The 13,111-nt window shown below is 35.6% G+C and overlaps 1 pseudogene; it reads left to right on the top strand.

The window, feature by feature from the left end:
• The first annotated feature begins 10,258 nt into the window (after positions 1–10,258).
• LOC139040611 (olfactory receptor 5M5-like) lies at positions 10,259–11,030 on the top strand (annotated as a pseudogene).
• The last annotated feature ends 2,081 nt before the right edge of the window (positions 11,031–13,111 follow it).

The following is a 13,111-nucleotide window of genomic DNA, read 5'->3' as shown; positions in this document are numbered from 1 at the left end:
TTTAGTTGTCTTACCTTGAAGTCTAGTTTGTCTGATATAAGTGTCACAACACCTGCTTTCTTTTGTTTGCCATTAGCTTGGAGTATTGTCTTCCATCCCTTCACTCTGAACCTGAATTTGTCATTGAAGTTGAGATGTGTTTCCTGATGGCAGCATATTGTTGGGTCTTGTTCTTTAATCCATCTCGTCACTCTGTGACGTTTGAATGGAGAATTCAATCCATTTACATTTAGTGTGATTATTGATGTATGAGGGTGTAATGCTGTCATTTTATCACTTGTTTTACAGTTCTCCTGCATTTCCTTTGTTTCTTGTCCTGTGTGTTTTGGTTTACTCATTGAATTGCATAGTTTTTTATGAGGTGTTTCTTTGTTTTCTCCTTATGTATTGTTTATGTCTCTGTTCTGCATTCTTGTTTAGTGGTTACCCTGAGGTTTGTATTCTGCATTTTGTTTATAAGATAGTCCATTTTCTGATGGCCTCTTATTTCCTTAGTCTAAACTGGTCCAATCCCTTTCCTCCACTCATCTAAGTTGTTTTTCTCATATCTTGTTCCATTTGTATTGTGAGTTTGTGGTTAAAATTACAAGATTATCTTTCTTTTTGGTGTTTTCCTTCCCTTTATCTCAATGCTATACTTGAGTGTTTGCTATCCTGTTCTGATTCCGTCTACCTATCTATCTCCTTATTCTGTGTTTTGTGATCCTGTGATCCTTTTCTCCCTTTTTTTTTTTTTTCAGTTATGAGGGCCTTCTTGAGGATTTCTTGGGGGGGGTCTTGTGGCTATGAAGTCCCTTAGTTTTTGTTTCTCTGGCAAACTTTTCATTTCTCCCTCATATCTGAAGGATATTTTTGCTGGGTAGAGTATCTTGGCTGAAGATTTTTGTCTTTTAAAGATTTGAATGTGTCATTCCATTCTCTCCTAGCTTGTAAGGTTTCTGCAAAGAAATTTATTGAAATCCTGATACGGATTCCTTTGTGGATTATTTCCTTCTGCCTTTCTGCCCTTAGTATTCTTTCTTTGTCATTCAATTTTGCCAGTTTTACTACTATATGCCTTGCAGTAGGTCTTTTTGCATTGAGAAGTCTTGGAGATCTGGAAGCTCCTTCCACACAGATTTCACTCTCTTTCCCTAGGTTTAGGAACTTCTCTGCTATTATTTCTTTGAACATGCTTCCTGCTAAGTTTTCCTTCTCTTCTCCTTCTTGAATATCTATAATTCTTATGTTGCATTTCCTCATTGAGTTGGATATTTCTTTGAGACTTTCTTCATTTCTTTTTAGTCTTAGTTCTCTCTCCTCCTCTGTCTGGAGCATTTCAATATGTCTGTCTTTCCTCGATTATGCTGATATGCTCCTCTGTGATGACCACTCAAGTGTCCAGGGAAACCATATTTTGTTTTATCTCTCCCACTGTGTCTTTCATATCTAATATTTCTGATTGATTGTTCTTTATAGTTTCAATCTCTTTTGTGAAGTAGATCTTGAACTTGTTGAAATTTTTCTTGACATTCTCTTTTACCCTGTAATTTTTTGATGATAGCTATTTTGAATTCATTGTCATTTAGATTGCATATTTCTGTGTCCTCAGGACTGAATTCTGGATGCTTTTCATTTTCTCTCTGGTCTGGAGATTTGATGTTGTGTCTGATATTGCTAGAGATGGGTCGGATCTTACACATTCTGATATTAATTGGTTGCTGTTACCACCTGTCACCACTGGGTAAGGGTCAAGAGCTGTGTATGCTGAGCCCTCCACTTCAGCTAAAATCCCTAGCGGTGGAGTGGGTGCAGTGCAGGCAGAGGGAGGGACGTTTACTCCTGTACATTCTCTAGGCTTTCTCGCTCTCACTATCTTGTTTCCTGGTGTGTTGGCTTGATGTGGTCACACCCTACAAAAGCTTTTGCCCTGTTAGAGGGCTTCTCTCTAGGCTTCAAGGGCCCTAGAGAGTCCTTGTTCCCATGAACTAATTTCTCCTCCACTGTTCCTTCCCTCAGAATACCTCCCACAGTTGCAGATTGCAGTCTTCAGGGGAGGCAGCAAAGTTCTCTCTTACCTCGTTCCAGCTCCTCTGTGGGGGGCTCCAGCATCTTTGCCTTCCGTTGTATGGCTGTGTGTCTCTCCAACATTTCTTTGTTATGTTAGGATGCACCTTTTTGTTGTATGTTGGAGAGGAGAGAGTCCTGGGCAAGTTCACTTCAGAATTTGTCAGTTTTAAAACACGATGTGAGAGAAAACAAAACACCATCTTAGGTGAAATTCTGCTCTATTTTATTCCATAAATTCACTCAATAAATATTCATGAGGCACTTATCATGTTTCAGTCACTGTAGTAACATAATAAGGTAACATAACTGAAAACAATTATGTAGTGAGCAGGTTTAATTTACGTAGAGAAATACCTCTCTGAGGAAGTGAAATTTAAGCTGATATCTAAATGATGAGTAGGTAATGATTTGAGAAACTTTGAGAGAAATATTATTCAAAGCAATGACAAGGCCTATGGGAAGGTTCTGAATTTGGAAAGAAGTTGCCACAAGATCAATATGGCTAGATGAGTCAATGAGGGAGAGAGTGACAGAGAATGTAGAAGTAGACTGTACTAAGAACTTTGACTTCATAATTTCCTTTGGAGAATGAGCCAGCGCTGAATCATTCACATGTCTCTTGCCTTCATGGTTAGACTAAGAAATATCACCACATGGGCCACGTCATTTTTATTCTTGTATCCCTTGGATGAGTGGATAATTGGCTACTTGGTAAATGGGAAGACATGGTAGACGTACTATTTTCAACTTTACCATGTGAGGTCAAATAAATAACACATTGCTAATCACATGCTTATCAGGTTTTCCATAAAGTATCATGTTCCAATGCCTGGACCTAATATCTTGAACTAACTATTCATTATGATATCTTTTCCACATGATTTTGCTCACTAGGTTTTATAGCTTAATCACTTTATTCTAGATATGAAAGTCCTTTCAGCAAACATTCACTCAATACTAATTTCATGGAAGGTACTGTACAAAACACAACTCAGACAGGGAAGGTATCATAGAAACATCAAAGACCATAGATTATGCCACTTTTTAATTTTACTCCTTGTTCTATTTATCTAGTTGGAAGAAATGGTGATCCATAATGCAAAAATCCCATGAGAATCAACTCTTGATCACCCAAAGCAATCAGCTCAAAATGATTACAAACTGATGCATTCACATTGTTCAAATCCCAAGACTAACGAGTGTGAGTCTACATAAATTATGATTTTCCTGGAGTTTTATCTTATTTCTTAAGGGCTAACTGAAAATTACTTTATGGACAAAAGGTCCAAATTATAAATCAGGTATAAATCATTCCCAGCAACTAACTCATCACTTGGACCACTAGTGTCCCTGGGAGAATCTTTCCTGGGGTCAGGTAGGAATGAAAATTCTGTCTTCTATATTTGCACTTTCTCTTCTTATTTTAGTTTTGGATCTTCATCAATAGGAGTCAAGTGACAATAAAAACAGCTTTGAATGTTAGAAATTTAACTTTGTCTTTAATTCCTTGCCCAGTTAAAATGAGTCAGTATGTGTTTCTCATTTAGACTGATAATAGAAAATACAAAATTTCATTGGAATTATGTGTTGACACTGATCATTTTACTTTAAAAATAGCATTCTCTCCAGTCATTCAATAATTCAATACACTTGAAGACTATCCTGGAGTAAACACTTGACAATCTTATAACATTTTTTAGAATAGTATCTATTGAAAGAACAGTCCCCTACTCTCCCCCAAAAACCTTGATCAAATAATTGAAAAGACAGACAGACAATTTCAAGAAGAATTTATACTCATTCTAGCAAAAATAAAACTCTCATAGAACTTTATAAATCTCTCTTTAATTGTGGAGCAAAACTTTTTGGGCAAATTGATATTAACTATAATACATTATTAGTAATGACTATAGTATTTGTACCTACATAAATAATGAATCAGAATATTATAAACATTGAACATTTTAGAAATCATTTAGTCAAAGTCTAATATTGAATAGATGATGGCTCAAGACAACAGAAAGAAAGCCACAATATCAAGGTAAAAAGGCTATTTTCTAAATGAAGATGCCAAAGAGTTTTTACTGATACATGTTTAGCATGATCTATAATTTAGGTTCATGCATTGTAGTCAGGTAAAGTACTCTGCTCTTATATTTGTGAGACACTGGAATGGAAATCCAAAAGAAGGGGAAGATGCTGGAGGTCACTATGGCACAGTAGTTAAGGAAGGTGCTCTTTCCTAGGAAATTAATATTCACATGAGATGCAAGACTCCACCAAATACATGACTTATCTAACTTTTCATTCATTTCCTACCTTAAAATATTTCTATTTCTCCAGCTATTCATGCAGACTTATCTATGTCTTTATGACCAATTGGGGTAAGTTCTAGACTGAATTACTTAAACTAAACTTCAAGTTTTACACTTTTATTGATTGATTGCCTTTATTTATTTATTTATTTTGGCTTAGAGAGAGAGAATATGAAATTGTTGGAGCTCTAAATTTTCACTAAATATTTATCATTCCCCAAGTTAGGATAATTGGCGCCTCCAGTTTTTGGCTCAATAATTCCTACTAAATTACAAATAATGCTTTGTTTACTTGTATCTTTACATAATAAAACATAAACATATATGCATATTAATATCCTTATAAATCCATCTCATCTTCATGAACAAATCCATGTTGTCTTTGTTATCTAGTTTAACTACAATCAGTCCAATCCAGAAGAAAGCAATTTGGCATTACTGAGCCAGAGAAACCTTATGTAGAGTTTTATTTAAGTTATAGTTCTTTTTTTTTTTTTAAAGATTGTATTATTTCCTTTTTCTCCCCAAAGCCCCCCGGTACATAGTTGTATATTCTTCATTGTGGATTCTTCTAGTTGTGGTATGTGGGATGCTGCCTCAGCGTGGTTTGATGAGCAGTGCCATGTCCGCACCCAAGATTCGAACCAACGAAACACTGGGCCGCCTGCAGTGGAGTGTGCGAACTTAACCACTCGGCCACGGGCCAGCCCCCTAAGTTATAGTTCTTGAAATGAGGTACATGGACTAAATAACTCATGGCTACCTACACTGACTCCTAATTACTCAGAGATGTCAAATTGGATATCAATGTCATAGGGAAACTTTGTTTAGAAGGATACCTGATTCACCTTCCTCGGTGAAACTTAATTATTTTTCTGTGTGATATTTCTTATATAGTGAGCAAAATATTCAGGAATATTACAGAACTTGTTCAGTAATCTCTCCAATAATTCAATTACTTGTCATTCTATATTGGAGTAGGAGTTGGAAATGATGAGTTAGAGGATAAATTTTGCTACTACTTGCATTAATAACAAATAAATAATCTTTCTAACTACCAGACACACAGGGTGCAGAAAAGTTAAATAGAAAACTATCAAAGGCATTTCCCACAGCCATTAAACACGAGCCTTGGACACCTCCCAGCAGTGCAAGTTCTATAAGTTTTTGCTTATAGAAACAGGAATAATCTTCAGTTGAATTTCTAGTAAGTATCCCAAAATCATTCAGATACTTACTTCTGGGAAAAAAGCTTTAGCTCTAATGCAGTAAGTTTTAATTTGTCACAGGAATCTACCAAAAATATTTAAAGTTTGACATCAATTTTTATGATATTCATATTTCATATCTCAAATATCTTTTTTAATTGAGATATTGAGGATCATGTTTCTCAGCTACTTTTGCCCTTTAAAGTGTGAATCAGGCAAGAAACTCAATGAGAGTGGTCTTGGGATCAGGGTCGTGCATGATAAAATAGGGCTGAAAAAAGAAAGGGGAGGAGAAACTAGGGAGGCATTATTTTAAGAAAAATTAAATTGCACACAAATTATATGAGAGTATATAAAATATCTGGAGCTTGTCTCATGGTATATCCACATATATGTTAATTTACCATACGTCCTATTCCAAATGACGCTTAATAAGCAACCATTATTATTTGTTTCTGTGACAGGATGAACAAACAGGTACTCGTATTTAAAGTCCAGCTGTACAGATTATTCTTTTGAGGGTAGAAAGATTTGTGTCCATCTGTGATTCATGTACAGAGCTCCAATGCCACATTGTATTCTATATCCTTTAGAATTCTTAGATTGTTTCTTCTTGTTTTTATTGCCCCCTCATTTATAAAGTTTCTCTTCTGCACTTAATGTTTCCTCCAAGCAATTTTTATGGGGAGGGAACGAATCAATGATAAATTCAAAAGAGCTTTAGTACCCTGCTAGTAGCCCTACTGAATAAAGGTGGCTTGTCAAGTAGCACAGAATATTTCTTACTTCCTTGTGTTTTGTATAACTGTTGAGGTGCAAGGATTCTAGCAATCTTTAGTGCTCAGTGTGGAAATTGGGATTGTTAGCCCTAAGACTACACTTGAGATGTTCCAGGCTCTTTGACTAAGTAAGCATAAGAAAGACTGCATCTTCTTTCCCACCTTCTGTAACTTCACAATGCACATGGGCATATGAAAAGTTCTGAGACTTCCTGCAACAGAGACTACCATTTTGCACTTATTTATTTTTCAAAACTCAGCATTTTCCAAACTAACTTTTTTTGTAGACTTATTTTGTTGCCTTATATCCAGTTGTTCTGCTGAAAACAATTTTGAAAACACTAATCTAAAAACTCAGGTGAAAGCAAGCTTAAAGTTTATGTATTCCCCATTTTCATTATTGCTAATTGTACTTGCTCTATGTCAACTGCAGGATTCTTTTAGAGATAAAATAAAATAAAAATAATTTCTTTGAAAAACTGAAGTGCCTCTGTGTGTGGGAGGAAGTGTTATTATCAAAATATATTCTTTTCTTCCTAAACTGTAGGGTGTGGTTGCTGAACTTATTTAAAGGAAAGGGTATGAAATAGGCAGATTAAATTCTGATCTCTTTTATATTTTTGTTGTCTTTATTTTTGTCCTTATGAGTTGCTAAATGTAATATGATCACCAGACAGATGTTAGAATTGAGAGCATTTGTTGTTGTTAGTGCTATGGAGAGGATTCCAACTCCTAGCAACTCTGTATACAGCAGAGTGGAACATGGCTCTGCATTTTTGCACCATCCTCTCACATTCTTGCACTATATCAGACAATGCTTCCCTGCTAGTCAAAGAGTTTTCATTGCCTTTTTTTTTTTTTTATGTGGTAGCTAGGTCCTTCTTCCTAGTCTGTCTTGGTCTGGAAGCTTTGCTGAAACCTCTTCACCCTGGGTGACCCTACTGATATTTGAAATACCAATGGCACAGCTTTCAGTATCACAGCAAGACAACCGACAGAGAGGTGATGTGGTTCCCTGATCTGGGAAGGAATCCAGACCATGGAAGTGAGAATCCCAGCTCTTAAACATTAGTTGAACAGATTTAAAGATTAGATGAGTATATTTATGTCATTAAAATGGAAGATTTATATATACTAAGGTGAGTATTTTCCAAATAAACTCATCCTTCTGGTGAGTTAGGATAGAGCACTTTTGTTATAGACATAAATCCTAATACTCTGATCAATGTATTTCACTCCTAAAGGCCAAAGTTGCAGATTTAAGCCCCATAGATTACTTCTCTTTCAAAATAACAGGGAATGTATGTTCTAATTCATTGCCATAGCTGGTGTGTAACACACATACCCACACAAACTACAAAAAAATACATCCGAGACAAACTCAAAAACAAGCACCCTTGTAGCTTTTAGGAATGTCCACACTTGTTGGCCTCTGATAGGAACTTTCAGTTCATTTAGCTGCTTGCCCCTTCTTAAATGTTTTGACACAATAGAAAATTCATCCCTGCACCTATGTGGAATCTCTTTGATTTCTCTAGAAAGCCTTCTGTCTCTGCAAATAATGATCACTCTATCTGAAAGTCCTCCCTATACTTGTCCTTCTAGATAATTCTTAGTTATCCTTCTACTCCCAGTTAAAGGTTACCATTCTTTGACGCCTATCATGATTCCCGAACACAATTAGTTATTTTGTTCAAATCTTTATTATTGAACTAATCAATTTGAAACTTAATTTTCTCTTCATATGTCTCCTTTACCATGGAAACACCATCTAGCTCTTTTAAGACAAGCGTTGTTACCATTAGTCTTCATTTCCCTAGCAAAGTGACTTACACACATGTAGTGTTCAATGCTGGTTGTGTGCAAATGTTATCTCATTTTAATCTAAACCATACAACGTCCTGGAAGCATCACAGAGTCAAAGTAACTAGCTTTTGAGGGTATTTGGTTCAATCTCCAGGAACAGATTAGATACTGGAAATATAGTTGGTGAGATTGGCATAGGAAGTTTTATTTGCATCTCAGTGGATCAAGCCTGTAGACTTCTTTTGTTATGCTCTGATTAAAGATAGGTTTAAGAACTGAATTATTTGCCAACATTGTATTTGATAAGTTTCACATAAAAATAATGCATTCTGATACCTCTTTAAAATTGGAAGCTTTTAAAATCTTGGAACAACCATGTTACCATACAGTAAAAATTCAGCTGGTCTGAGTGGCTGCTAACTCTTGAGTCTAGGAACCAGGAGTTCACTTGGTTCACTCTTATATCCAGTCCCTTTGTCTCATTCTTATCATCTAAATGGTTCGAAAATGAATTTGAGTTTTGATCCCTTGTCTTATAATTTATAAAACAACACATGACAACATTGTGAGTCCGGAATGAAAATATATTCTCCGGACGCCTGGTTTAATAGTTTCAAATTTGATTCTTTCATTAAAGTTGATATTATCTGAACTGATAACATTATCTGAAAGTGTAATTCTTTCATTATGCATAGTGTCATCTGAACTCTGCACTAAGAATAATTCTATCTCTCTTGATTAGTTTTTGTTTTATAACTTCTGAACATTATTTTTATAATTTTATAATGAGGAAGGTTAAAGTATTTACATACGCTGCTAGAAAGCTCAGAGTCAAATTTGTGTTTCACCAGCAGCATAAATTTCCCACATTTTGTTATATACTGTAAACTCCTTAAATGCTGGGGCTGGCCTGGTGGCACAGCGGTTAAGTTCGCACGTTCCACTTCTCGGCAGCCTGGGGTTCGCTGGTTCAGATCCTGGGTGCGGACATGGCACTGCTTGGCACGCCATGCTGTGGTAGGCATCCCACGTATAAAGTAGAGGAAGATGGGCATGATGTTAGCTCAGGGCCAGGCTTCCTCAGCAAAAAGAGGAGGACTGGCAGTAGTTAGCTCAGGGCTATTCTTCCTCAAAAAAAAAAAACAAAACTCCTTAAATGCTTTCTGGGATAAATGAAAAAAAAGAAATGGGTAAGAGAACAAATCTATGATCTAAGTTTCGGCCACTTCTCTTTTCCTAATCCATGTCACTGTTGCTTTATTCATACAACTCTTCTGAATGAAAATCCCTTCATCAGTAATTCATGTAGGGAATTTATTATTCTCAAATGTTGCGTCCTTATCTGTGGTCTACTTACATAGGAATACCAGAATCTTCTGTATTTTGTGAATATAGCACTAAATAGGCTGCAGAGAATTTCCTTCAAATCCCTATAATTTTCGGCCCTCTAATACAGCAAGTAGGGAGTACAATTCTCAAAGTTTGAGCTTCTAAATAGTCAAACACTGTTAATGGCTGCAAAAGTGTTTTCAAACATATGTCACCATTTTCTCCAAAACCATTCCTAGGCTCGATGATGAAGCCCACAATTTTGTAGTGAACTGTCAGTGGCAACTGGTTGTTCAATAAATTTTTAGACAAATTTTAGGTCATAATTTCCTCATTACAAGCATGTTGGTGTCATAGGAGCCATTCTTTTTTGGAAACATGTTGTATACATAGCTAATAGGGGTCATGACTTTCTTAAACATCTCAGCTTCTACAGTCTCATACTCTGTCTAATAGTATCTCTGTGTGAAGGTCACTGAGAATGGAAGAAAAGGAGAGAAGAATTAAAGAAAGAGAAGAAACTATATGATGGGCATCTCATTCACTTCTTAATTTTTCTTTTGAAGTCATTTAAGTGAACAATGCTAACTTCTAAGACAATGATCAGAAGAAATTCCACCTTAGTGACTGAATTTGTTCTTTTGACATTAATGAATTGTCCAGAGTTTCAGCCCATCCTCTTCATGTTGTTTCTGGTGATCTACTTGATCACCATTGGGGGGTATCTGGGATGTTGGTATTGATCAGGGTGGATTCACACTTCCACACCCCCATGTACTGCTTTCATGCCAGTCTGACATGCTTGGATTTGTGCTATTCCACTAACGTGACTCCCAAGATGTTGACGAACTTCTTCTCAGAGGAGAAAAACATTTCTTATGTAATTTGTTTAGTCCAGTGCTATTTTTTTCATTACCATGGTCATTACTGAATATCACATGCTAGCTTTAGTGGTTTATGACAGTTACATGGCCATCTGCAACCATTTGCTTTACAGCAGCAAGATGTCCAAAAGGGTCTATATTCACCTGATTGTTGATCCATATGTTTATGGGTTCCTTAGTGGCCTGATGGAAAACATGTGGATGTACCTTTTGATCTGCTGTGGCTCCAATATCATTAATCACTTCTATTGTGCTGATCCACCACTTATCCGACTCTCCTGCTCTGACACTTCCATTAAGGAGACATCCATGTTTGCGGTAGCAAGATTTACCCTCTCACTCCCTCTTCACAATCTTTACCTCCTATGTCTTCATTTTCTTTACCCTCCGGAGAATGCATTCTGCTGAAGTCAGTCACAAAGACTTTTCTACTGTGGGTCCCATCTGGTGTCAGTGACTGTGTTTTATGGGACCCTGTTCTACAAGTAAGTTAGATCTCCCACAAACAAGTCAGTGGAGCAGTCCAAAGCCATGGCTGTTTTTCACATTTTTATAAACTCTATGTTGAACCCCATAATTTATAGTCTAAGGAACAAGAATGTGAAACAAGCTTTTTGGAAATTGCTCAGAAAAAAATGTACTTCCGAAGTAAAATCATAGTGTATCTTTATTTATAAATCAAAATGTAATTATGAGAACTGGATCCAACTTTAATTGCATTTAAAGTTAAGTCAATTTTAAATCCATGATCAAAAGCTATAATCTAACAAGAAAACACTAAAGACATAGACTAGAAGTTTGTAGTTTTACATGTGAGCACACTGTGTGTGTAGAGTTGGGAGATACAGATATAGTTATAGTGGATAATTTCTCTTCCTTTATATACTTTTACATTTATAACTTTATATGTTACTTTTACCTTATAAAAATTATTTACTTTATAGTAAAATATTTGATCTCCAGAAGAGTATTAAGTAAAAGAGACAATATTTCCTTTCCTTTCCTCCACCCTGATCTTGCGTTCTAACTTCTCAAATATAACACTATTAACAGTTTCTTGTGTTTCCAGAAAATTTCTATAGGACACTAACCAATGTTAGTAAACAATAGCTGTGTATGCATACATATACACAAAATTGTTAATACACATTTTGACTGTCATGAGCTAATATTTAGTAGTTTATAATTCTGTAGTATTTAAAGTGCAGGGATTTTGATCCCATGGTTTAAAAAAATGTCACCACAACTGCTGCTGAGACTTTCTGTCACCTCTGGCAGAGGGATAATTTATGAGAAAACCCCTATGTCCATGCTTGACATCCACTTATTTCTCCCCACATGTGACAGTCACTTTCAATAAGACACCTTCTTCCTTCTGCCATAACAGGAAACAAGAACCTTCAAACAATTATGTTTCTAGATATTAACTCCTGAGGCAGGCAAAGAGTGGCTCTTACAAAGACAAACGACTTGCTCCAGAAGGAAGTGTGACTTCTGTAGAGTTTGATCAATGACATTCTAGCCTCCTGAGGTATGAGCATTTCCTGCCTCCCCTAATATCTGTGTATTAATCTACTTTTCAGGAAAGGATGGATTTTACTGCCTGCACTATAGTTAAAACTTTCCCCACAATTGTCCTTTGCCACAATTAGTTATTATATATCTAATTTCAGAATTAAAGATGTTGATTTTTTTGTAAATATTTTAATCCTGAAGGTTGCAAATAAGAGAAAAATCAGTACGATTTCTTAGATGTTGTAAGAAAATCAAGTGCTGATGCAACAGAGGAAAGAAGCAACTTATTCAGGGAAAATTGAAATTAATCTTATGATTGTACAAGACATGAACTTGTTCATCTTCTGTGCATCTGCTCCAACATAGCAATAGCTGCTAGTACAATGTTGCATCAGACCAACCAGGGTCTGAATAAAATAAATATTAGAACTGATTTCTTATCACATATGTCGATATTACTTCCAACAAAAAAGGAAAAGCCACAGAACTGTAATAGTCATTCTCCCTTTTGACATATTTTTCTCAGTTGAATTTCAAAGTTTCTTTTCTACTTTAGAGCTCATTTTTGCTCACTGTTTCCTGCAGGGAAACATTTCCATGCTCATTAATTCTGTATTATCCCTTTCAATTATTTCAACCTTTTTATTGCTACACGTTATTTAAATAACTTTATTTTGAAAGTCAGATTGCCTAAAAATTCTGTGAAAATACATATATGAACAAATAACTACTTTTGTAACTTTTAATATTTAATTATAGTCTGCTGGATTCTGCTTAAATACCTAGAGATCTATTACTATTTAAGCATATACAATATTCAGTTATGTAAAAACAATCTGTTTATTATTCCACATTTTCTGATTTCAGGGTCCATGTCTCTATCTTTACAGCCTGGTTTGGCACAAAATAAAGCTTCAGTAATGATTGTAGCATTAAAAAAATAAATGAATCTCAATTTTGAAACTGAACAATGTGCCTCCATTTTCACATGTATTAGACAGTGTCTTTGAATGGACCAAAAACAACTCTGAGGAAATGTATTATTTATAAGCCAACAATACTGTTCAGAAATACAAATGACCTATCTTGCCATTGACATTAATGACTAACACTACCAATATGAAACTGATAACTACACCCACATGCACACAAGTTTAAGATAAAAGAGGAATTTCACCAAGTGCTTACATGCATTGACTGGCTGGCTGGAATTACACATTAGACAT

This window comes from Equus asinus, chromosome 17, assembly GCF_041296235.1.
Source record: "Equus asinus isolate D_3611 breed Donkey chromosome 17, EquAss-T2T_v2, whole genome shotgun sequence".
NCBI classification, from domain to species: Eukaryota; Metazoa; Chordata; class Mammalia; order Perissodactyla; family Equidae; genus Equus; species Equus asinus.
This window is presented reverse-complemented; position numbering and strand designations above follow the sequence as displayed.